Source organism: Protopterus annectens, chromosome 2.part2 (genome assembly GCF_019279795.1).
Source record: "Protopterus annectens isolate FY-2018-M chromosome 2.part2, PAN1.0, whole genome shotgun sequence".
Classification (NCBI taxonomy): Eukaryota; Metazoa; Chordata; order Ceratodontiformes; family Protopteridae; genus Protopterus; species Protopterus annectens.
In genome coordinates this window covers 443,601,719-443,628,850 of record NC_056730.1, presented here as the reverse complement: position 1 = coordinate 443,628,850, position 27,132 = coordinate 443,601,719, and positions in this window count along the sequence as shown.

Genomic DNA, 27,132 nt, shown 5'->3' with positions numbered 1-27,132 from the left:
TGGTTGATGTACCAACTGTGTTGCAAGCAAAGTAATTTTTTAACAAAGGGTTTGGAGAATAGAAATTGGAAATCTGAGGGATTGGATGGACTGAGTTTCTTAGGGAAAGCTTTTACAATGGCATTTTAAATCATTGTCATGATATTAAGTGCAATATGCCGCGGTGGTACGGCGGTAGCATTGTTACCTCACAGCAAGAGGTTCTCCAGTTCGATTCTCGGCTTGGCTTGGGAGTGCCTTCTGTGTGGAGTCTGCATGTCCTCCCCGTGGTTGGGTAGCATTCAAAAGACATGCACGCATAAATGGACGTGCCTTTGTTGAAGGTTGGGCATCGAGCTGGCACCTCGGCGTTTCATAAAAATCTACTGCCAATCATTAGTGAACTGGAGTTCTGCTGTGGTGACCCCTTACCGGGTAAAGCCGAAAGACAAGCAACACAAGTTGTAGATGTGTTTTAGTGGGGTTATGATGCTGTCTCTGTAGTGATAAGTAAGCCATGGGTAAAGGTTGTTTGTACCACAGGGGAGCTATAAGATTTATTCTGTTCAAGCAGAAAGTGGATGTCCTTGGATGTGATTGTTCTGAAGTGGAATGAATGGCTGTATGGAGGGGAGGTGGGAGTGTCAGAGACAGTTTTGGATTAACTAGAGAAAGGGATGGGAAGGTTGCTGAAATGAGAAAGGAAATCAGAGGCAGAAAGTTGAGAGGATGTGAAATTCATGGAGGGAAGGTTATTCTATCCTGTAAGACAGTTGACCTCTTTCCATATGTGGGTGATTTCATTAGTGAGCTCTTTTATGATTTCATCACAAGACTTTTATGACAGAATTTTGATTGCTTGACAAGGTTACATAGCTGAGTTTAGCGATGTCTGTCTGTGGTTGTGGGAAGTGCTTTCCAAAAATGCCATGTCTTGTATCCAAGTTGTAGAAAAGTTTTAAGCTTATATGTTAATCATTTATTACTTTTTGGTTTGTATACTTTTTGGACTCCTGGGACTCAAGAGTTTTGCAGGTGAGTCAGTATAGTGATGAGTACTTCTGAAGCAATGTTAGGGTCAGATCAATTCAGAATTGGTGACCAGTCCATTAAAAAAGAGTGGATTTACATTTGTTAATATTATGCTGTGATGTGTTACTGAAAGGAGAGTGTAGTGGGCAAGAAATCACACTATGTGTGACTCACTCATACTGCACATCCTCAATGAGTAAGAACATTCGTTGGTAAGCTGATATATAAGACAACATTTATCTACCAGAGAAAATATCAGATAAAATACTTTTAAGAATTAAGAAATATTGCACTAAATAGATTTATTTGATTAAATCAAAAAGGGGATAAAGTGCTAGGACAGGAAAGCGGCTAACATATTTATTTATAAATGGCATGTATTTGTAGTGTAAGGGGATAATATAACAAAGATAAGATGAATAAGAACAGTTCCCTGTTACCTAAGACAGTACTGGGCACAAATATAATTAGTAGACAGTGTGTGAATACATTAATAGAGTCATAGTGAGTATGAGAATGACTAAGTTAATTTGCAATAAATTTGAAAATGGAAGAGCCTGCATCTTAGTACAGCATTGAACTGTGAGAAGTGTTGCTCAGCAGTGTTTATCCCAGCAGAGAAAATGAACGAACAAGTGAAAAATTATCTAGGACTTTAGCCAATAATGCCTATTTCCAGAATACAGTAGCAATTTAATTTTCTGCCAGAGAACTAATACCCATGGCTCTTACAAGCTAATACCTGACGATAAGCTACCTAAAAACTTATAAAACAACAGCAAAGTTAGAAAAAACAGAGGATAACACTAAATCAGATAGCTACTGCCTGGCTACTACTAATGCTGGTCTCAGCACAGCTTCACATCACAGAGATGGCCTGCATCTGTCACCTATGGGTTTCCGGATACTGGCTAAGGCTCTTGCCACCCCTATAGTGCCTTTTTTAGGTGATGTTCCAAAGACTAAATTACCACCATAACAGCTATAAATAAACGCAATTTGAGGATCATGCTGCTCAATGCTAGAAGTCTAAATCTCAAGATGCACTTGCTCGAAGTACTCCTCAAACTGGAGAACATCGACATTTGTGCTGTAATAGAGACCTGGTTTAAAGCAGCAGAAAGCACCCCTGCGCTACTAGGTTATAACTCATTCCACACCTTTCAGCCCCAGAACATGGACCGAAGCTCCAAAGGCAGTGGTGTCTCCATATTCATAAAGGATATACACACATCCATACTAGTAGCACAGCATAACACATCAGAAATACTTCAGGTACAACTAACATTGGATAAGATGGCGATTCAGGTCATAGCCTGCTAGAGTTTCCCAACCATGTCCAAAGACTCTCACTCCATGTTCCTAAGCACCCTGGAAACTATTAGGGTCAAACCCAACACTCTCATACTAGGTGACTTAAATTATCCCTCCATCAACTGGGAAAACTACTCATGCACCAATGCACTAGCCCAACACTTCCTGGAATTCATCAATTCCAATGCCTTGGACCAGTTAACACCCACTAGTGGAAGCAACATCCTTGACCTGGTTATTACTAACATGGGCAATCATTGCTCTACACCAATAGTCCTCCCTGGTTAAATCCAACCACAAACTAATCACCATGGAAATCCACATCTCATTCACACACCCCCTCAAAGGTAACCACCATGAAAAACTTCTCCAAAGCTGACTTTGGGCTCCTAAAATAGAGGTGGCTAACTTCATGGCACCCATGTCAATGGAAAATAGATGCATGACTGCTGAATCATACACCAATGCACTGTACGAACATGTACATAAATGCATGGAACTAGCCATCCCAACAGAACCAACGAAAAGTTGATATCCCCCATCAAAACCTCTAAAGCCAGCTATGAAGGCAGAATTGTGGCAGACAATAAAAACAACCACAAAGCCTTCTACAGTTATATCAAGAATCTCCATGGCAATACCCAAGTTTGCTCTGAGTTACTGCACAATGGTACCTCCTATACTGAGCCAACAGATATTGCCAACATACTGGCTGACAGATTCAGTGCCAATTTTACCCCCTCTCCCCCCTAAAGGACCAATCACAATACCAGAGGAATACCAGGCACCCAACATTACTGCAGCACAGCTTAAAGCTGCATTGTCCAAGGCCAAAAATACAGCTTCTATGGGACCTGACAATATCCCTGGATGTGCTCCACATGAACTACAAATTGAATTGGCAGCACATCTGTGTGCCCTGTTCAATCACAGCCTCACCTCAGGCTTTGTCCCTACTAAATGGTGCACTGCTACAGTCATCCCACTCCATAAAGGAGGAGTGATTACAGACTGTGGGAATTATCGCCCCATTAGCCTGATGAGTCTGATATGTAAGGCTATGGAGCGCATCATCATTGGCCTAATTAACAAGGATATAGGGACTCTCCAAACTCTAGATCCCAAGCAATTTGGTTTTGTGAAAGGTAGATCATGCCTGCTCAACCTGGTTGACTTCTTTGAATCAGTTGCCAGAGCTATGGATGAGGGCAAGCCAGTTGATACAGCCTACCTTGATCTGGCTAAGGCCTTTGATACCATTCCCCACTCAGGAATTATTGATAAACTCACCAAACTAAGCATCCACCCCATATCACTAGATGGGTTGCAAATTGGCTCACAGATAGAACCCACAATGTGAAAGTAGCATACTCCAAGTCAGACTGCCGACCAATCACGAGTGGAGTCCCACAAGGATCGGTCCTAGGTCCTCTCCTGTTTGGCCTCTACTTCTCAGAAGACCACGCCAACACAGAGGGACTCTGGCTGACCAAGTTCACAGACGACTGCAAGCTGGGAGCCATTATTAACTCCCCAAGTGATGTAGACATCATACAGAAAGGCCTTACTGAGACCAATGACTGGTGTCGAAACCATGGCATTAAGCTTAATGCCAAAAAATGTGTCATCATCCCCTTTGGGAAAAACTCATTTCCCATTAATTACCACATTGATGGGAGATCACTGAACACCGAAGGCATTATAAGAGATCTGGGGACATAGGTTGACAGCAACCTCTCCTTCAACCACCACATTGCCACTGTGGTCAGAAAGTCCTTCCATGTGGCACATCTCATTACCAAGGGTTTTGCATCCAGGAAGAAAGAGGTCATCATCTCTCTCTACTCTTCCCTCATTAGGCCAGTCATCGAGTATAATGCCCCATTTGGCATGTGCCTCACTAGACACATGCAACAGCTGGAAAGGCCACAAAAGTACCTCACGAAGATGATCCTAGGCCTTAAACACATGTCCGACATGGACAGACTCAAAAAACACCAGCTATTCTCTGTCTCATATCATCTACTAAGAGGCGATCTCTGCTTGACTTACAAAGCCATGTCTGACCCAGCTCTGTTAGAAATGCTACAGCTAAAGAAATCCAAATGCCTCTGTACCACATGCTCCATTGACCTCAACCTCATTACCACATTCAATAGAACATGCTGGAGGGACAGGTTCATAACCCAGAGACTGCCCATGCTCTGGAATAGACTTCCTATACATGTCAAGCAGAGCACCTCACTGGGTCTCTTCAAGAGAAATCTTGATGAGTGGATGGAAAATAGAAAGTTCACCCCTGGGATCACTCCAGTGGCTCTACTTGATAGAGGCACTGGGAACTAACGTCGGGTGGCACGATGCCAGGGCACTTCTATGCACTAGGCTTGTAAAGGCTCCAGGGCCATTAGCCTAGTACACACCTATGATCCTATGACCCTATAAATACTTTAGAAATGCAGTAACAGCTAGGTGACAGTATATGTAAAACAAAAAGAAATTTTTTTTTTTTGTTATTCAAACACTTAAAAAGTACATTAAAAGTGAATAAATAGGAATTAAAACTGCATACCTCACTAAATATCTGTAAGTGCAACTAAAAATAAACATTTGTATGCTCCTTAGATAATGAATAAGCCCAAAATGGCAACTTTATTAATTTCAAAATATGTGCTCTATGGGCAGCATTCTGAAACACAGCATAAAAAAATAAACCAATAGAAAATTGTCTAGAACTTCAGCCAATAATATTTACTTCCAGAATACAATAGTAATGTAATTCACTGCAACTGAACAACTACCACTGAGTCTCAAATGACCGTGCCTTGGATCGAGCGATGATCTAATGTTAATAGATATTTTAAATGCAAGATGAGGAGTTGAAAGGTAGTTTATATTTCCCTAGATATGAGTATCCATAAGAAAGTATAATATATTTTATTTGTCAGTGAGAATACAGATATGATGAGGCTTCTTTCCTTGATAGGGCTTTGTTTGAACATTTAATTATCATGATTGTATGGCAAGGGTAAATGGGTTTCTGGGATAGCGAGATGGAGCGTGAATAAGTAGTAAGGCATCCAGAAGGCTAAGTTTAAAAAAAGGTTGCCAAGAGTCCATTCTACACATGATAAAACACTTTAATAACTGAAGAAGTCACATGTTTTGGTTTACAAAAGCACTCAGCCTGTCAGTTATTAAATTGTTTGATCATACATAGAATGGACTGTTTCTTTTTTTGTGGTTATAGTTTTTAATTCTATGCTTTGCCATTCCCCGTTGAATACTTTGGTTTATTTACATTATTAAAAGATATAGTTAGAAGGGTCTATATTATATGCTCAAAGGTTTAAAACTTCAATTCTCATATGACCAACACCATATGAGTGAAGTTTTAAAACTTTGAACAAATAATAAAAAGTAAAAAAAAAAAAAAACACCCCCCTGCACCCCCACACTCCCCGCTACTTAAATATACCAACTCCGAGATCGCACTACATTGAAGTAAAGGGAATATTCCCTAGGGCGATCTCCATTGAAACTTGCAAGCTTTCAAAATTTCACTCATATGCTGTCGACCATATGAAGCTCGAAATTTTGATTGTTCGAGATTTCTAGTGGAACCCAGTTAGGAAGGCATTGTTAATAATATGAATGAGAAGGGGGAGGCTGGCAGTAAGAAATGAAGTGGGATTGAAGTAGCTTGGAATGTAGACTTAACAGATATAGGAATATATTGAATAGGAAATGGAAAAGTGAGATTGACAGGGTAGAAATGCAGTTACAGTATTTGCAATGAAATTTAGGGAAGGGGAGAGGGAGGAAAAGGGGACTGGCAATAAGTATATTGAAGAAAAGACTGAATTAATTAGTTTCACAGATAATTACTAGGCATGAGGTCCAAAAGACCATTGAGGTACCTATCCCAATTTCTTAACTGCCCCAAAGCACTGTTTGGTTAAGGGCCTTGCTTAAGGTCACATGGTAGGTAACCAGAAGCTGAGAGAATCAAATCCCCTACCACAAGAAGTAGCTTGTTAACAGTGCATGGCCTTAATCCTCTGTGCTAATTGCTCTCTTCCCATATCCTCACTGAATTGAAGGAGTCACAAATGGTTGCTGAATTAGATTAGTGAATAATGTTGTGGTGGAGGAAAGGAAAGAGAAGCTGAAGTAAAGTTCTTGCCATGAAAACTGAATGATAAAAACATACATGGGTGTCTGTGTTGGAAAGTAAGTACAGAAGGAGAGTTAGTACAAAAACATAAGGGTAGTTATCTTGGGACTTTTACTGCAGATTAACAAGGGAGGTAAGGGAGACTGGAGATGCTTTTGGTGGCTGAAAGGATCCAATTGTGGGAAGAGAAGAAAGAAACATGATGTATGAAGAGACAGGTAAAGAGGTGTTGGTTAATGTTATGAGGTACATGATGGCTGGAAAGGCACATAAATAGAAATGGTAACCAGTGGATTTTATAAGTTAGTGGACAGTGTTCTGTTGAAGTGTTACATAATGTTTCACAAGAAAAGAGGATCCCTTTTAAGTTCTATGGAGGAATTTACAGTAGTTTTTTTTCTTACCAAAAGGTAAGAAGAATCTTGAAGAACTAATAAGTTTTACACCAGCTTCATTCTGTAATGCAGATGCCAGATTTGCAGTGAAGATAATAATAGCTAGAATGGTGACAGTGTTGCCAGGAATTTTTAGAATTGAGCAAGTAAGTTTTGTTAAGAATATGTTACCCACTGATCAGCGGATGCTATTTATAAAGTTTAAAGTTGGGTGGAGAAGGTAAGAAATGTTAAGGCAGGGATAATTCTTATGTATATCCAAAAGTCAGTGGATCATACCTCACAACTGTACAGATTTTCGCAGTGTCCAGATTTTTGCCTCATATTTTTGGTCTGTTTCTCATAAGAATAGTGTTTTTTGAAAAATCAGTAGGATGATTTAAGTTTTAAAGTCACTAAATAATGACAAGCATTTGAGTTTCAGACTTCACATCCTTCAAAAATGCATGCCAACACAAATCCTGTTATTCTAGCAATGTTCTAAGTTTAAAAGAGCAATATTTAAAATGTGTCCCTATTTTTGGGCATTTGTCCCCCCATTTTGTCAAGTTTTGTCCAGATTTATTACACTAAGAGGTTAAGAGGTATGCAGTGGATATATTTAATTGTTTCTTTTTTTAGACATTAAACAGGTGATAGGAGAAGGCTGGGTGGTGGGGGTGGGAGCAGGGAGTGGGGGTTAAGACTATATAGTGAACCACATGTTCAGGTTAGAGTGAATAGAGTATTTCAGAGAAAGTCTTTCTTGTTCAGTGGATGAAACATGGTTGTCCATTATCACCCACTTTTTTGACAGTCTTGAAGAAAAACTAGAGCAAAACACTACAAAATTGTTTGGAAGAATGAGGGATTTGGGCGAGAGTAATTGCATGTTTTTCTTTGGAATGTAGAGGGAATGCTGTTGTGCATTTTTAATCTTTCTGAGGATCTTGTAGAGAATCGAGTGTGTGTTATCAATCACAGACGTTTGAGGTAATATCAGTGGCAGTGATTTGTGAGGCTGAGCTTCTCAGTTTCTATGGGTGGAAGAATTAACCAGGTGTAAGGTTTATTCAGTCTTATAAAGACTAGGGATAGGAATTGGATGGAGCTAAAAGTAAAGACTGGAGTTGCCGTTAGATAGATAAGAGAGGTAGGTTCACTGAGGGCTGACAAGAAGTGCTGAGGATTTTGGCCATCTCTTCAGTTTTGTACTTGTTCTGGAATTCAAATTCTAATCCACATGATAAGAGGATATAGAATGTGCAGAGGATATACAATTGGATAATGTAAAAAAGTAATTGGAATAGGACTTGTATGGTTAAGCTAAGATGGAGGAAATGTGAAGAACAGTGTTGAATGCCAGATTTAAAGAGGACTATGTCTGTTAATATAGCTTTACAAATCAGGGGTCTTAAAAATGACTTGTTAAGGTGGGTGGAATAGCAGAGAGGAAGTAGGGAATGATAGGAATTAGATAATGAAGTTTGAAACAGATATTAGGAATACAATGAGGGCTTATTTCTGATGAAGGGCATGGAGTGGGGTGTTAACTAGGCAGAGTTTTTGTGGGGAGGTTGATATGAAGATGGGACAGTTATTTAAATAGATACTTGGCAGGTGGTGGCATAAGTGGAAGACTTGGTGGAGAATGGATTACAAGAAGATTTTCTGATTCCAAAACAAGAGTATGTATGGAGGGAATGTGACTGGCTGTTGTATCTGGCTGAAATGCATTGTCACAGAGTAGGGATGATGGGAAGCTCGGGGTGATAGTGTTTTGAAGGTAATTACATTAAAACAGTTTGGATTAGAAGGGTGAAAAAACAAATTAGTGTTACCTATATGAAGTTAACACAAGAGTTAATCTTGTCAGAATGGTACTTTACTTGGTATTGTGGATTTTTTCATTCTTTCTTTTCAAGGGGTATGTTATCATTTTAACAGATAATAATACAGTGCCCTTACATACCATATAAAATCCAAAGAGTCACAAGAGAATTTGGCAAAATACAGCACAGCTTCATTACAGATTATGGAAATGCAAAGTATGCAGATGTATAAACTACATATAAACTTGGCAAATGGAAATCCACAAAAGCAGCTGAATTCATAAATTGAGCTGTGTTGTATACAAAATGTTTAAAGAAGGGTGTGTTTATTGTGTGGGGGTGGCACACACACTTACATGTTCATGCAGACATATGCACATGCATGCATGCCATGCAGTCCACAGGGGCTCAGGACAAACCACCTGCACCATGCCTCGCAAAAATAAATTTTGTAAGCAGGTCAGTGAGTTTTAAAGCTGGATATTCCAGTAGGGGCATGGATGGAAGAAAGCAATAACAACATGCTCATTTGGACTGACAACAAATATGTGGTCATATATGAAACTGCACGATTACTAGTCAATACATATCAAACTGCATGTAAGGTACAGCTGCTGTACCATGTGTGATGTACATAGAAACACAGTGACATGAGTGATGCATAGAAGATGGCTGACATGGCAGAAAGAGGAGAGGTGTTGACTCCTGAAAACAAATGAAGGTCTAATACAGTTAAAACAGTAAAATGTGTATGCTGCTATTACAGGACCATGATGCCATACAGGTATATCACACTACAGCTGCAAACATACTCTAATAGAAGTTACTACATTCTGTGTTGGAAGCTTCTGCTGTAGGACAGACACATATACACGCAGCAGGGTAATCATGCACCTCAAATCACATATCAGCAACACCTAAAAATTACAACACACCAATGAAAATTGTATGCTTGATATATTAAAAGAATGATGCAAAAGGCAAATAAAATTGTTCAGAAACAGTGTTTTAGTTTAGATACATTTTGAACCATCTCCAACCATATGTCATTTGAGTTATTTCTGCTTACTGTCATCTTTCAGTCTGGTAACCAGCACCATTGCAGGGGCTGGCCATGACAGTGGTAAATAGAAGAGGAGGAGCTGGAGGCAGTGCAGTGTAAGCTGTTCAGGAGGCAGCATGGCTACATCATTGTCCAGTCCATCCTTCTCTATGGGAGGTGGTTAATAGCATCTTAATGAAGAGATGAGGCTATGGCTAGATGATCCAGGGAGGCCATGCAAATTGCCAGGTGCTTCACCTGGCATTTCACACCGAGATGGGGTTAGCTTTCTTACTAGCTTCACATGCAAATGCAGCATTCACCGTTAAAGACTGATGTTCACCAAGGCTTGCATACGCAGATTCAAAGCAGTTTGGTCCCTGCCATGTTACTAGCTGAAGTTAGTTTCAGATCAGGTGACATGGTCCTTGTCAGCTTATGCAGGCCACCTGGGAGAGCAGTGACATTTAGCAGGACCCAGTAGACTCTGCATTCAGTATCCATTCAGAGTAATGCCATCAGGGTCATTGACACTTTGATTACTGTTGTGGCTTCCACACATCACAGTGTGGCAATCACTTCCACACTGCAGGACTTCTGACAATCACTTCCACACTGTAGGACTTCTGACAATCACTTCCACACTGCAGGACTAATGACAATCACTACCACACTGCAGGACTTCTGACAATCACTTCCACACGGTAGGACTTCTGACAATCACTTCCACACTGCAGGACTTCTGACAATCACTTCCACACTGCAGGACTTCCACCACTTCCTGCTGTGCCTCCTTCCTATTGCTGACTCTCCCTCTGGTGATTGAAAGGCATCAGATACAGACGTTAACTTACTTTTATCACACTGCTCTTCTACCATGAAAACACCCATGGTAGCCACTGAATCACAAGCAACTGTGTACCAAATCGCTGTATCTAAATCTCCTGCTTGATGGGGCCATTAACTAACCAGTAAACATTCATGCGTTATGAATATTCCTTTCTCTCTTTTTCTCTGTCTTACTCTCCCCCTCTCTCTCTTTCCCTCTAGGCATGCACACATGACTTCACAAGAAAGTCTTGTCTATGACCCACTATATTTCATATACCTTCAGGGTACAGAGGTGAGACTGGGTAGAAATAAGTAGAATTGTGACAGTTGGTATTTGTGTGCTACTACAAGCCATGTATTTTGCCCAACTTGTATGTCACTATGCATTCAATGTGCACCAGCCTTATAGTGATTTGTGCAGTGCCTCCAAAGTAGTATGAAGCACTGAATGCCAATGCTGTCATTGAAAGGTTTACAATAGTAATAAGAGTTAGCTATAGCACATCAGCATTGTGCCTGCACATGGTCGTTGCATGCCTACTGGCACCATGTATATTAACAAGGCTTATGCTATTCACTATTATGCACTAGAAACCTGAACTACCAATGAATCTTAATCATGCAGAGCTGATGTGCACAATAATTATTAACAATGACTATGGTGATGCACAGAAAATATATGCACACCAGGCACCATTTTCATATTATCTGTTGAAAGCACTTGCCCTTTGTAGACTCTTAGGACACCAAAGTATAAACAGTCAGAATAAGGAAGACAATGTGTCAAGGCATACCCTGTAGCACTGATGTTGATGTCAAGATGCTACAGAAAGTGAAACTAGACTGATGAAAACAACCAAACCCAAATCAATACATGATGCATTTGAATATAACCCTGCTGCAAGGCTAGCATGACAACTGTGAACAGGGTGAGTGATCGTGTGCCACATCTGTGCCAGACTGTCACTACAGAGATGGCATGGACACTTTATGATGGGTTGCATTAGATATACTAAATGCATGAAAACTGAATATTGTAAAAATAATATATCAACAGCTATAACTCTGGCATCCAATGAAACATTCATTATGTTGTTGTCCTAGTGCTATCCATCAATGGTGTTCAGGGAACTATGGACACTGGGAATACTGTAATTCTGGTATGTGTTCTTTATGTTGGCTTTTGGCATGTGTTTTTCTGTTGCTGCTATGATATATTAATTACCTGACCTTCCACATGTGCCATAGACTTGGCTGTGGGACAGTCATATAGACAGTAATATTTTATGGACTACTAGCAAATCTGCTGGCCAGAGAGTAGATAAAGTAGTTTGAGAAGTTTGCAAGTGATTTTACTATTATCATGTTAGTAGTTACTACATTGCATAATAATAACTTATCTCTACACATGTAACAGAAATTTAGAACTGCAAACAGCCAGCTTGTGGCAGATATTTAATCTGCAGTGATGACAGGAATGTCATTTGACATCTTAAACCATATAGGGTTGATGAGGTAAGGCTGGTCATAACTAGTACAGTGGTATGTGTTTCTGGGTGTGTCCCCTATCACAGTCTGTGCAGCTTGGACTGACATGTATGGATATGATAACATTACTGCTGTTGGTGGCCTGTATTTGTATGTTGACATTTGTATGTTGACATACTCTAACCAGCCTGACAGAGTCTGATACACTAGCCAACAGCCTAGATATGAGATAGTTGCTACTGATGCGAAACATGTAGATGTCCGTGTGGTTTGGTGAGATGCTCTCAACTTAATCAGAAATGGATGACACTTGAATAGGTCCTTTTTTATTTATATTCCTGCTCTACCACCACAGTAGAATAGTAATGCAGGCAAGGATGCTCTCACCATGATGTTGTTGCAGGTGTTTTCATAGTATCACATGCAAAGAACCTATAAGGCAAAGTTACATCATGGAGCAGGACTGTGCCTGCTCTGGAGGACAGCCATTGCATGGTAAATCAGACCTTAAATGTTTTGCATACACAGCATGCCTTAGCATATTCCTGCATATCACAGTCGCAGCTGGTCACTCTCTGCCATAATCATTTAGCTGTTACAATGCATCTGATTCTATTCCTGTCTAGGGGCAGAAGACATCAGCAACAGTACCTCTTGAGCTCAACCCATTCTGCATACTACACTGGGCAGCAGCATCTTCACTTTATTCAGTATCATCTTTCTGCATGCATTAGCTATGAAGGACATACCACTAGCATTATAGTGCAGGTTTCAATAAGGGATGACATCATTTTCTTCATGCATGCTGGGTAGGGCAACTAGCATTAGACACAGTCCTGTGTGATAACCACTTGGGACTGGGCTGCACTGACCTGTGATCTGACTGTATAACCTCATGGCTGACCCTTTTTGTCATGAGACATACAGTATCCACCTTGGCATGGCTTTGGAGGGTGGTGAACATGTCAGAAACTTGATAATTCACATATTTTGTAGCAGCTTAATTATCACTATGCTATCCATCCTGGAATGTGACACTGAAAGAGATACATGCCTCATATGACCCTTGACAGTGTTTTGCATATGACCCTGTTCAATTTCACATTTCCATTTCTTTGAGGAATCTTTCTGTTGCATGTGTATATACCTATCATTGGCCAGAAACAGACTTGATTAAAATAAATAAATAAATATAAAACTGATACCAAAATCAGGGACTGAAACAAAATGCCAAAAAAAATGCATTATTCTTTCCTTATGGAAGTCATCCATCCCAGGGAACTACCACATTGACAGTACATCCATAAGAATTAAATAAGTTGTTCAGGATTTCGGACTTTTGACCAATGTGTGTCCACTTTTGTAAGAACGTCCTTCTATATGGTTCAGCTTATATACAAAGGGACTGTGTCTAGGTCTAGGGACATCATTGCCTCCTTTGCTCAGCACTCATCAGGTAATCATTGAATATAATGCCCTCATTTGGCATGTATCTGTTTAGACACATACAACAACTGCAACACTTATAGAGATACCTTACTAAAAGGTCCAAGGCCTAAACAATATATACTACATGGACTACCTCAAAGCCCTGCCACTAGACTTGGTATCCTACAGATTGCTAATAAGTGACCTGAATGAAAGGCATCCTACAACTCAATACTAATGGGCCTATTGCATATCATCAAGTCAAATGGCATCAGAAATATATAGTCTTCTCAACACCAAAAGAACAGTTTAGAGAGAAAGGCATACCTCACAGAGGATAACGCTACTCTTGAACAGTCTTCCTATGCATGTTAAACAAACTCATCCTTGTGAATATTCAAGAGCAAATTGGATTTATGGATGCATTACAGAAAAGTTACTGCAGGACTGCTCCTGTACTAATGAACAGAAACAGCTCCTAAATACTTTATCCCATGAATGGTTCCCCTCAGTTTATTTATGGCAAAATCCAAGTTATTCTCAGTAGGGCTAATATATAATTATCGACCATGGGATAGGTAAGGCCAATCTAACACAAAATGTGATAGGTTAATTCAAGCACCAAAAGAGAAATTGGCAAGGTTTAAAATTGTCTGCAAGGGCAACTAGCCTAATACTTACCTGTGAACCTATATTACATCGGCTCATATGCTCACGGTTAGTGTCTACTGCATTAGGTAACCTAGTTGTTATGATCGAGGCTGCAGCACTTTGCAGTGCCTGGATCCATCCTCCTCCTCCTCTCCTAGCGATTGGGTTTATTTTGCTATCAGGGTGTGCGGGATCATACTTTGCAGCATGCAGCATACCATAAATATTTTGCAGACCATCAAGGGGCTGTAGTACAACACACTTTTTGATTAATTGACATATAGAAGTGCATTTTCAGGTTCAGAAATACATGCTTGATGATGACCTTTATGTAAGGTATTTCTGTACACCTCCTTTTTTGGTATCTTAGACAACCGGAAAGATGTTATGAGTCAGGTTTTCATGCTTTGGCAGCACTGCCTGTGATTATGTGTGGATTTCTATCCTTCTGAAATGCATGAAACAGGCCTGATGCATTATATATATATATATATATATATATATATATATATGGGTCTACTTTAGAACACCGACACGACAGTTCGCCGACACACAAACCACCGACACCAAATAACCGACAACACACAATACCGACAACGCAAAACACCGAACACCATTACACCGACACACTAAACGTAAACAACACATTACACTACATTACATATCCACTAGCCCTAACCCAAACCCTAACCCTAAGGTCTGATACTACCGCACACTTACCCTACCTGCACCCTAACCCTAACTCACTTAACCCACCCCTAACCCTAAGGTCCGACAGTACCAGACACATACCCTACCTGCACCCTATTCCTAACTTACTTAACCCACCCTAAAACATAAACCCGTCACTAACACACACTTACATTACCCAAACCCTAACTCCGACACTACCGCACACTCACCTTTCACACACCCTAACCCTAAATCCCTCACTATTGCACACTTACCTGTCCGCTCCCTAATCCAAAATCCCTCACTATCGCATACTTACCAAGTCGCGCTTACACGTTCCCATTGTCGGTCTTCCAGCTGTCGGGATTTCAGCATGTCGGTCAACTGCGTTGTCAGTCCTTTCGCGTTCCTCTTCTGCGTGTCGGCGAACTGATGTTTCGGTAATTTGAAGAGGACCCATACATATATATGTATATATATGTGTATCTATGTCAGTTGATCGAGTTTTCAGAAACTCAAAATTCATATCGTAGAGATGATATGATTACATTAGTGAAAACTCAAACATTAAAAAAATGAAAAAAACTCAAAAATCTCTCTTTTTTATGTTTTTTCAAGGGGGACAAGCCCCCTGCACCCCCCCACACCCCAACAAATTATGTATACCAGCTCCGAGATCATACTACATTGAGGAAAATGGTAAATCTCCTGATCTTCACTGTACAGAAATCCCCATTCAAAAGCTTTGAATTTCTGGAAATTCGATCATATCATCTCAGTGATAAGAATTTCAAGTTTCTAAAAACTCGATCAACTGATAGAGAGCTATACATAATTTGTATATATATATATATATATATATAGAGAGAGAGAGATGTGTGTGTGTGTGTGTGTGTGTGTGTGTGTGTGTGTGTGTGTGTGTGTGTGTGTGTGTGTGTGTGTATGTGTGTGCATTGTGGCATCTACCTTATGTGGTGAAAGACTAGCTGTGCTTCAGACATGCATGGTACACATATAACAAGACTGATAATGTGTGACACCAGTTGCTCTAAGAATATGTGCTACTTTTTGAAACTTTTGTCATTGGTGTTCTGTCTACATTTGTGGTAGGCACCACATGAGATTCTGCACATGCTGCATCTTAACATCCAGGAGATGGTATTGTCTGTGGTTGGCTGTGGCTAGTGGTAGTCTAGTGCTGACCCCTTAAAACAACTGCACTACCAATGATGTTGCTGAGGTAATCACCTTCTCAGGAAAGTTGCACCTCCATGGCTCTTTTGACTATCCGCCATTGTACCAGTAATCAAGTCGCCTCAATTCTCACCATTGGCAACAGTGGGAGACATACACTGGGAGAATGATAAGGTCACACACACAATATTTACAAATGCAGCTCTCTGCATCAAGTGCAATTTCCCTTAATAGCACACAGAGACCACAGTAGGTCCAAGGCTGGTTTCCCCCTCTTTCTCCAGATCCGCACTAAGATTCCCCACTGGTACAGCTATAGAGTTGAGATCTCAGCTGAGTGGCCAAGCCAAGACCTCCAGCATCCTCTCTGTCCAACCAGTGCTTTGTGTCCCTGCCCAAGTAGCTGACACACACACACACACACACACACACACACACACACACACACACACACACACACACACACACACAAACACACACTTGGGAAAGGCTGGCATAGGTTTACTAGCTATGCCCCCTTTTGCCCAGACTATAAGGTAGTTATCACTGCCACCAGCCAACTCATTATCAGCTACTTTAAGGCCCTTAGCAAAGGGTGTCCAATCTTACTTAATATTAATACAAATGTTAGTTTGACCAAGAGCAAGGCTATTAGGAGTGGCCCACACAGTGTCACCAAATAAATATGCAAGTATTCTCAAAACTTAAATATCTCTACACAGATCAGCCACAATGAAATGTTTAAATATATTTAATAATAAATAATAAAAGAACAAGACAATACTAGATATATATTCACAGTGAAATCAGAGCTCAAAAAACACAGGAAATATTTAAAACAACATTGCAGGATAGTCTCAAATAAATAAAGAAAAACATCTAAACTAAGCATTACTATATTCCTGACTGTAGCTAAGATAATTACTATTCCCTAGTAACTTACTTACAGAGCAAAGCAGATGCTGTGGTGAATAGTCCTTGTCACTTCCAAGACAGAATACAGAATGCTCTGTCTCACTAAGAGACTCCTGAAATTAATACCTCAAATATTACTGCTGTAATAGCTTGCAGAATGACATAATTTCTTGTCATCTGAATCTACCCAGGTGAAACTCCCACTGCTGGAAGCTGGCAGTATTGAGCATCTACCTGTGAAAATGCATAGACCTCATATCTTTGGCTGATGCTGGAAGTCAGAATGCTTTCAGAGGTAGTAGTGAGTTGACTCTGAAGACAATACAGAAAGCTTCTCAGCACAGACATTATGTGTCCGGCATTGGCCCATAAAGTTAACCTCCTGTATTCCAGTTTCCACTATTAAAATATATGAATTTAAATAGTTACAATAGTGCATTTAAATTTCGGTTCTCTTCCAGCAGAGCACATTATGGTTACATTTCAAGCACAAACACTTTATAAAATACATTTTTAACACACGTCTATACAGACCAGTTTGATATACACATGATATCCAGTTCTAATACAGTTGTAACACACGGATCTTATATAAATCATGCTGATATTCACAAAAGACATATAATTATTTGCAAAATTCCAGATAGCTGTGCTTGCAGTATCCCCTTTCATCATGTTTCTTCCCCCTTTGAAGACTCAAGCTAGTTTTTCAAGTGACCCTTTAGAAACATTACTTGTGAAAGATGTGCCTATCTGGGAATACATTGCCCCATACCTTGTCTTGAGATCCCACCTGCCTTTGCATTGCTTACCCAATTACAGTGTTACACTGTCATATCATATGCCTGCAACCCTAGGCTCCACCATATTAATTTGGGATTTTGATGGCTGGCTTGCTGTAGCCATAAATCCCCCACAGACTCCTCCTGCCTTCTACTGCAAACACTCAGCACAAGGGCCTCTCTATCATGGTAAGTTTTCATCATGTTAACGAGGTACAGTTTGTGCCCCTGCCACCTGTCTAGCAGTTCTAACATGTAGTTAATATCACTGACCTTTCTTTACCACTTTGAAGAGTCAATGCCAAACTGCCTGCAGCTTATTGTGTCTGACATGAATGAGAAACATAACCTGCTGCCTTACAGCATACTGTGTAGCTCAAGCATTCATCGCATTCCAGATCTTTTTGTGCTGTTGTGCTCCTGCCAGGTTCTTCTGGCCAAGCCCATGAGTTCACTGAACCTTGCCCTGAGGTTTAGGACATATGCCACAACAGACTCCTTGTGTGATTCACACTTACACTCCCACTCACTGCAAATGAAATCTAGAGGTTCCCTCACCCTATGCCCATACAGCACCTCTACCTTTTGGCACTGCTCATAGGTCTTGCAGTACCTTGTTACATCCCTGGAAATCCCAGACCAATAAAAGTTCTGCATATTACATCTCTTGGTATGCTTTATGCCCATATGACCTGCAAAGGGAATGTCATGGGCTATGGCTAGAAGTACCAGACAGCAGGCTCTGGCACTACCAACTACTGTATTCTCTCACCCCCTAGCTCTCCCTCAGGGGTCCACTCTCTGTACAGTAACCCTTTGTCCCGGTATACAAATTCCCCTTTTCCTTGACAATCAGGCACCTTCCTGGATACCTCCCTCAAGCCTTGTAATGTAAGGTCTGAGAGCTGAGCCTGTCTCAACTCTCTCTTTGTAAACCTCTCCAGCTCCCCTTCAACAAAAAGTCTGGTATCCTCTGACAGCAGTGCCTCACTGTCAGCCTGGGTACTACCACTCACCTCTGCCCTTGCTCTCATTCTGTCCAAGGGAACATCAGTACCCACAAGCAGCTGTGGCTCACCTTCAGTCGCACTGCTACAGGCCTGTCTCCCATATACTAAGATAGGCTATAATCTCTTGTTGTAGTTTGGTAGCCTTGTTGTCTCCAGACAACTTACTGCTGGCATTCTCTCATTCCCACTTACTGGCTCCCCCACCTTATGTTCCTTACCTTGCCTCTATGGACATCTATATGTTACATGGCCCCACTGGTTACATTTAAAACATTTAACCCTCGATCCTGGCTGTGTATTTGAACTAGTAGCTACCCCCATTACAGGCGGACTCTGTTGGGGTGGGTTAGTCTGCCCACCATGAGTTCTCTTAGACCCATGTGCAGCAATGGGCATCCTTTTCCTGTGCAGTGATGGCCTGCTTGCTAGCTATAGGTCTCCCTTTTTCCCCAACTCATCTGTGGTATTACATTCGCTATCTGCCAACCAGATTCTCATGTCCTCAGGCAAAGTGCTTAGGGCTTGTTCCCTCACCAACTGGCCTGCCTGCCCTTCAAAAGTGGTAACCTGAGACCCACTCACCCACCTATGCAAATAAGTGCTTAGTTCAGCAATATATTCACATACAATGTTATCTGCCTTGTGTTTACGCTCACAAAACTTTTTTCTATAAGCTTCAGGTGTTAACTTAAAACACTCTAACAAACAATTTTAACAGTATTATAATTTAAGCAAACAGTATCAGACAATTTAGAAACAGCAGTTACAGCTTTACCATGGAGTAAGGGGGTCAGGAGCCGTACCCAGAGCCCTTGGTCAACATTATACTGTTTACATACCCTTTCAAACATATGAATAAAACTATCAAAATTCTCACCCTCTGTAAATTGTGGAAGAAATTTATTGACCTTTATTGCTTCTAGGGTTCAATTTGTCCCCTCCCCATTACATCCATGACCCTGGCAAACAGTTAGCATTTCCTTTTCATGTTGTCTCTGCATCTCATTTTCCTCGGCTTCCAGATGTCTCAGTCTGTCTGCTGCTTCTAATTCCATTTGTTTCTCCTGCTGCAGTCACTCTGCTGATGCTATTTCCAAATGTTTGGCCTCCAGTTCAAGTCTCTTTAACACCAGACAGATTTTAAATCCTCCAAGGCAAAGTTGAAATGTCCATTTTCTGACAGTTGTACACCTCCACGGTCAGTCTGGTTGTCCTCCTGGTTGCTGGTCTGTGATGCAGCTGTGACTAAGGCTGCAATCATTTCTGCTTTAATCAGGTTGGCATGCACCAGTCCTTTGGCTTGGCACATCTCAGCCAACTGGCTCCTTGTCAGCTTGCCATAATCCTCTGCTGTCATTCTTGCCTGCTCTCCCTGACTAACTAAGCTAACAAAATATAAATAAAACTATTGTGATATGAAACTCTGCATGTCCACTGTGTGGCTGCTTGACAATACAACTTCTTTAGTGACCACTGTTTACAGGCTACAGGAGTTCAATATCCACATCACCTAATCCCAGTATGTGATGTGGTGATCCCAACACTGCCAACCAATATGTGATGTGGATTTCCCATGACTACCAACCAGTAATGTGACAAACCACCACTGCATCAATATTCATGGAGCCTCAAGTCCTCACCACTGGCAACAGTGGGGGATGCACACTGGGAGGATGACAAGTACACACACAGTATTTCCAGATGCAGCTCTCTGCATCAAGTACAATTTCCTTTAAGAGCACACAGAGACCACAGTCAATCCGGAGCTTGTTTCTCCCTCTTTCTCCTGATGCCCAATAAGACTCCCCACTGGCACAGCTATATAGATGAGATCTCAGCTGAGTGGCCAAGCCAAGACCTCCAGCACACTCTCTGTCCAACCACCTCTTTGTGTCCCTGCCCAAGTAGCTGACACACACGCTCTTTAAGGTTTGAGTTACACACACCCACACACACACACACACACACACACACACACACACACACACACACACACCTGGGAAAGGCTGGCACATGTTTACTAGCTATGCCCCCCTTTTGCCCAGACTATAAGGTAGTTATGACTGCTACCCACCAACTCCCTATCAGCTACTTTAAGGCCCTTAACAAAAGGTGTCTGATCTTACTGTGTAATATTAATATTACTACAAATGGTAGTTTGACCAAGAGCAAGGCTATTAGAAGTGGCCCACACAGCATCACCAAATAAATATGCAAGTACTCTCAAATCTTAAATATCTCTAGACAGATCAGCCACAATGAAAGGTTTAAATATATGTAATAATAAATAATAAAAGAACAAGACAATACTAGATATATATTCACAATGCTATCAGAGTTCAAAACCACAGGAAATATTTAAAACAACATTGCAGGACAGTCTCAAATGAATAAAGAAAAACATTTAAACTAAGCTTTACTATATTCCTGACTGTATCTAAGAGAATTAATATACCATAAAAACTTTCTTACAGAGCAAGGTAGATGTTGTGGTGAATGGTTCTTGTCAGGTCGAAGACAGAAAACAGAATGTGCTGTCTCACTAAGAGTCTCCTCAAATTAATATCTCAAATATTACTGCTGGGATAGCTTGCAGAATGACATCATTTCTTGTCATATGACGCTATCCCAGGTGAAACCCCAACTGCTGGAAGCTGTCAGCATTTAGCATCTACCTGTAAAAATACATAGACCTCAGATCTTTGGCGGATACTGGAAGTCATGAAACAATTGCATTCCTTTATACTTTCAGAGGTAGTAATTAGTTCACTCAGACAACAATGCAGAAAGCTTCTTAGCATAGATATTATGTCTCCGACCTACCTATAAAGTAATTTAATTTCAACTATTTTTCTGAAGTTAATCTCCTGTATTCCAGTTTCCACTGTTAAAATATGTACATTAAAACTGTTACAATAGTGCATGTACATTTCTGTTCTCTTCCAGCAGGGCATACTGTGGTTATATTTTAAGCACAAGCACTTTATAAAATATCTTTTTAACACACGTTTGTACAGACCCGTTCGATGTACACATGACATACAGTTCTAATACAGTTGTAACACCAGCATCTTATATAAATCATATTGATATTCACAAATGACATATAATTATTTACAACATTCCAGATACCTGTGCTGGCAGTATTCCCTTTCATCACAGCTCTACAGAAGTTTCTCACTTAGTTTATGGTGGTGATGAACATATGATAGTTGTTGAAAAGCTCTTGCCTGTTTAGAGACCATTGAAGCAGAATGAGAATAACAATTCTGAACAACTGGCTTTGGAAGTTTCATAATTGAAGGACAAGCTTACAAGGTTCATTGAACTTGTATCATGAAACTCTCAAATCAAGAATCCAAACTACAACTTCCAGCATCCCTCTGCTTCTATGACATCAGAGTCTACTTTACTGAGCATGCCCAGTCAGGCAACTATTTTTAGCAACAATGTAAGACTTTACAATGGGGAAGAAAGGATCGTTCCTAGTTTTTCAACCAGTCAAGCTGGAGGCATCCAAAGAACAGGTCCTACAATTACAGAGGGGTCATTAGAATGGGACGCTGCGCTGAACGTCTAGAAAGGAATGACTACCGAGCATTTGTTTCTGATTTCTGAGGTACAATCTAAAAGAAATATAATTTAAAAGTATTAGAATGGACACTTATCTCAGGTACTGTACAAAAGCAGAATGTTGAAACTTATAACGTCAAAAATATTTTAGACATTACTTTTAACTTTAATCTTAATGCAGAGCACCTTAGTGAACAAGCTGTCTCACAATTTTTATAATGACGTATTGAAAGACATGATTTTTAAATTAAAAAAAATTATTAAGAGTGAATATAGACTTTACAGTTGGACAATGAGTACCTGAGGGAATGCTTAAGACATAAAATTGTCCCTCAAGAACTGAGAGTATTTAACTTTCCTTTGGGTGTGCAATATGATGATACTACTTGCTCAGAATTTATAGATATGTTTGACTGTCATGGTTTAGAGCTAATGGAATTATTAATTAAAACAATGAGAAAAATATTAATTTACTGTTAAATGGAGTGGAAACTTTGAATATATAAATTCAGGAAAATGTAATTTTTGAAAATATAGGAATTTATATCAAAATGTGTTTTATAAGGTCAAAAAAATGTAAGACTGTTTTCAATAGAAAGGAAAAAAAACTATTATAGGACAAAGAATAATACCAAAAGAAAGTTGTATATCCTGACGTAAGGGCTATTAGAAGCAATACAGCAAAAAACAAAAGTAAAATTATTTACCAGTCAGCAGACACTAGATGAAATTAACAATGGAGGGGACAGTATACAACTGGAAACTCAGAATACTGGAAATGAAGCGTTGGGTGCTTCATATATTTTTCATTAGGGGATTTTCCAGTACTGCTGAGATCAGGGAGATTGGTGCGCAGATCCAAACAAGGACTTGAGATGGATTATTATGACAAGAAGAAGTTTATTCAACATCATGGGCAGAAATATTTCAAGAGGGGGGAAAGGAAGAAGAGGCATTGAATATAGTTAGATAAGGTGTTATTTTTTTCATACAAAGGTTACAACATTTATAATTATGCCCACCTTCACATTATAAAATAACATTTTAACGTTTTACAAAAAGAGTTCAAGTTTGTTCCTGCACATAAATTTGATTAGAAAAAATAAAATAATACAACATTTGCCTGGCAACTGCCTGATTCTAATGCTATCTTTTCTTTGGTAATTGCTCTTGCCTATTTATACCTGTGCATGGTAAGTATGTCCTATATTGGGGAATTTGCCTCCAGTGAAAAAAGTATCTTTATGGAACCACTGTTTCAAAGTCATGTATATTCTTATGGCCAAATTATGATCCAATAGTGTATCAGTAGTAGATCCCTAGTGCTGCATTCTTACTATGTTGCTTCTTGCTGTGCGTAGACCAGTCACTGTGATTTTAGTATACAAGATGCATTATCAATGAGTTTGCAATAGAGGATTATCATGGCTTCAAAGCAAGAGAGTTATAAAGGATAACTGAATGAGCAGATTACAAGTAAACATCCAAACAAACAAACAAAACAGTCAAACAAAAAAATATAACTGTTCTGGAGACTCAAATGCCTTCATCAAGAGTAAATCAATCAATGTATGCTTCTGTAAATCAACTGTTTTGACAAGATCAATCCATATCAGATCTGTAGCTAGATCAGCTTTCATAACATTAATGTTATCACTGTTGCATCAAGCAGTATTATCCCAAGACTGTGCTGCAATCCGTGGTAAGGAGATTAGCTGGTGCATAATGAGGTAAGATTAACATCAAGGAGTAGGGTCTTATCACTGTCCTTTTTAAAGATACTGTATAACTAGTGAAGCCTGAATTACTATGTAAGTTCCCCACACCGTGAACTTCTATTTACCAACTCCAAGGTCACACCAACTCAAAGAAGGATAAAAAATCTCCCTAAAAAGTGAATCATTGCCAGCACATAACTAAAAATCACAGAGATGGTGATTTCCTATGGAGAAAAGCATGCAGCCTTCTGCTGTTTGACTTTTTTTACTGCTAGCTACTAACACTCTAGGAATTTCTAGGAATTTCTCCTGGAGATTGTGTGGGTAAGTCTGACTGCATAAGGACTAGCTCACTCAGCCAAGGGAAGTAATTTCCAAAACAAAAAGAAAGTTAATCAGTGTAACTAGGAATGCAGGGTAGTAGCCTTTTTTACGCAGAGTTATGCTGGATGGATGCTTGATGCTTCAGGTCATGGATCTGAGATCCCTGTCTGCCAGTGCAGCCACTTATAGACTATACTACCACTACAAGATAATGGACTCCCTTTCTCAGCTTGACTCACTGGTTACATGATTGTGCTTCATTAAAAGGCAACACATCTGACTGTTAGAGTAACTCTGTCTCACTTTGCAGGATGTTACATCAAATCACACCTACATCCAACGGAGACATCTAGTTGTACCCCATTCTTTTATTTTACACCACATCCACTACAATTAATTGTTAGTTGCTGAAAGGGAATGGAACAGCTGTGGTATAAGCAGTATAGAAACAGTCTATCCTAAAGTGTACACAGCGTGTGGTCCACAAAGCTAAAACTGAAACTCTCATTATTTTATAGCACATAAATTGAATTTCTGATGTTTTGTATTAATTTGCTAAGTAAAAAATGTTTAATATATTAAATAGCATCCAAAACAGTGAATCAAAATCTTCATTCTCTTTAAATGCAGTACAATACAATATCTAGGCTTAGATACGCACAGACCCTCCATATTTATAAAAAAAGGAAAGACAAAATAAAGCACTTAAAAGGCTTGCGTTGCAAAAAAAAAAGACTTCTGTTGCAGACAAAAACATTGTTTGACATATTGCAGACAAAAACATTGTAATACCTAATGCTTCAGCACATTCGGTGCTAGTTGTTAAGATAAGTAGCACATTCGTTATCTTACCTGTCAGAGTAAATGTACAACTTGAAGCTGTACTAAGGTTACAGTAGCTCTGTGGTGTAGAGGAAAGAAGTGGCTCAGGTGCTCGTAGGAGCTAGATAGGGATGATGGGAGTGAGTTGTCACTGCTGGCTGTCTGTGTGGATGACATCTAGTAGGAGCATCAGGGATTCACCTCATGGAGTTCCAGGCTGGCTGAGCCCATGCTGCCATTAGTGTATTTGCACTATACAGCTAAGATGAAAATTGTTTGGGAAGGCACAATTTACTTTTGGAGGCAGTGAGAGGCCAGAGGGGCAGTCTAAGAGGTTGAAGGTAAGATAACCCTGAGGACTACCATGCTGGCCTACTCCATACCACCAGACTCCTACTGGGGAAGTGGACTGATAGGGATTTAAAGGCAAGAACAAACGGGCAGTATTACTCTCACCTAGACTGGCAAAACCGAGCTCCCATCCCAACAGAATGAATCGGTCATTTGGGTAATGGTAGATATATCACTGGACAAGGTACTGAGGGGGAAGCAAAAAAAAATGTGCAAAGGTTGGGAACATTAATATAACTGCAGACTCAGCACAGATACTGGGAAATTCTTGTTTGTGCATTGTGTCATTACAATACAATTATAGAAAGACTGCTAAAAAAAGAATGAAGAAGGGAGAAAAATAGGAACAGGTGGGGAGTTTGTAAAAATTTAGAGATATTAGCCAGTTAGTAGCAGACATATTGTGATGAGTACTACTTTTAGGATAGAGATTTGCACGCAGGAAGTCAGGAACTAGGTAAGATACAAGCAGAGAAGACAGGTTACAGAGATAGAGGAGAGTAACATAAAAAGAGGAAGATAGGAGTAATAAACAGGCTGGTGGGTTGCTAGGTCTACTTCTTGGAGGGATAGAAGTAGTTAAATAGGGTAGGTAGAAGAGCAATGTAGGGTGTGGGAGAGAGTGATTGTTTCTTAAGCTCAGTCAGGATTTGAGCAGGGGCATAGCCAGTGAGATTGCAAATGTTTCCTTATTTGTTTTTTGAAAAGGTGGGATGAGCCTAAAGTGGTTAGTTCTTTGGGAAGTTTATTCCAGTGAGATCCAACAGTATTGGCAAATAAGGAGTCACCTGCTTTATTGTAGGATTTGAGAGTAGCTACTAGAAGTTTGTTGGCTGAGCGAAGGGAAGTAAGATTTTTGTATGGGGCGATAAGGTTATTAAGTATGGGTGTTTTAGAGGGGTAATGGAGAATTTTATAAGTGATGACTAATTGCTGTAGGAGAATTTGATTCTGTAGTTCTAGCCAGTTAAGGTTTTTGAGATTATGACAATGGTGAGTTCGATATGGGGAACCAGTGGCAAACCTGGCAATACTATGGTAGGCTGTGGCTAGTTTCTGGTGGTTAGCTTTTGAAATGTTAATAAATGAGGGGGAGGCATATAGTAGTGTAGATAGGAGATGAATTTGGGCTAGAGACACTCGGGTAGCTGCAGTAAGAAAGGGCTTAAGTCTATAAAGGGTACCTATCTTTTTATTAACAGCCTTGATGGTTAGATCAATGTGACAGTCAAAGCTCAGTTGATTGTCTATAGTAACGCCTAGGAGTTTGGTGGAACAGTCAGAATTGATGATAGTGCCATTGCCAGACATAATGGAAAATGAAATTGGGGCAGATTTAAGGGTCGGTGTAAAGAGTAGTAATTTGTTTTTTTTTGGGATTAAGGAGGAGACAGATATGTTGGAACCATTTTTCTGCTGCAATAAAGATTTTCTGGGTGGAAGAGTGGAGTTCTCCAGAAGATGAAGCAGAACAGATGAGAGTTGAATCATCTGCATACTGAATACAAGTGGATGTTGGAAGTGAAGTAGCCAGGTTATTTATAAATGTAGAGAAGAGGAGGGGACCTAAGATGGATCCTTGAGGAACACCGATAGTGACTGGGAGCTGGGAGGATATATGGC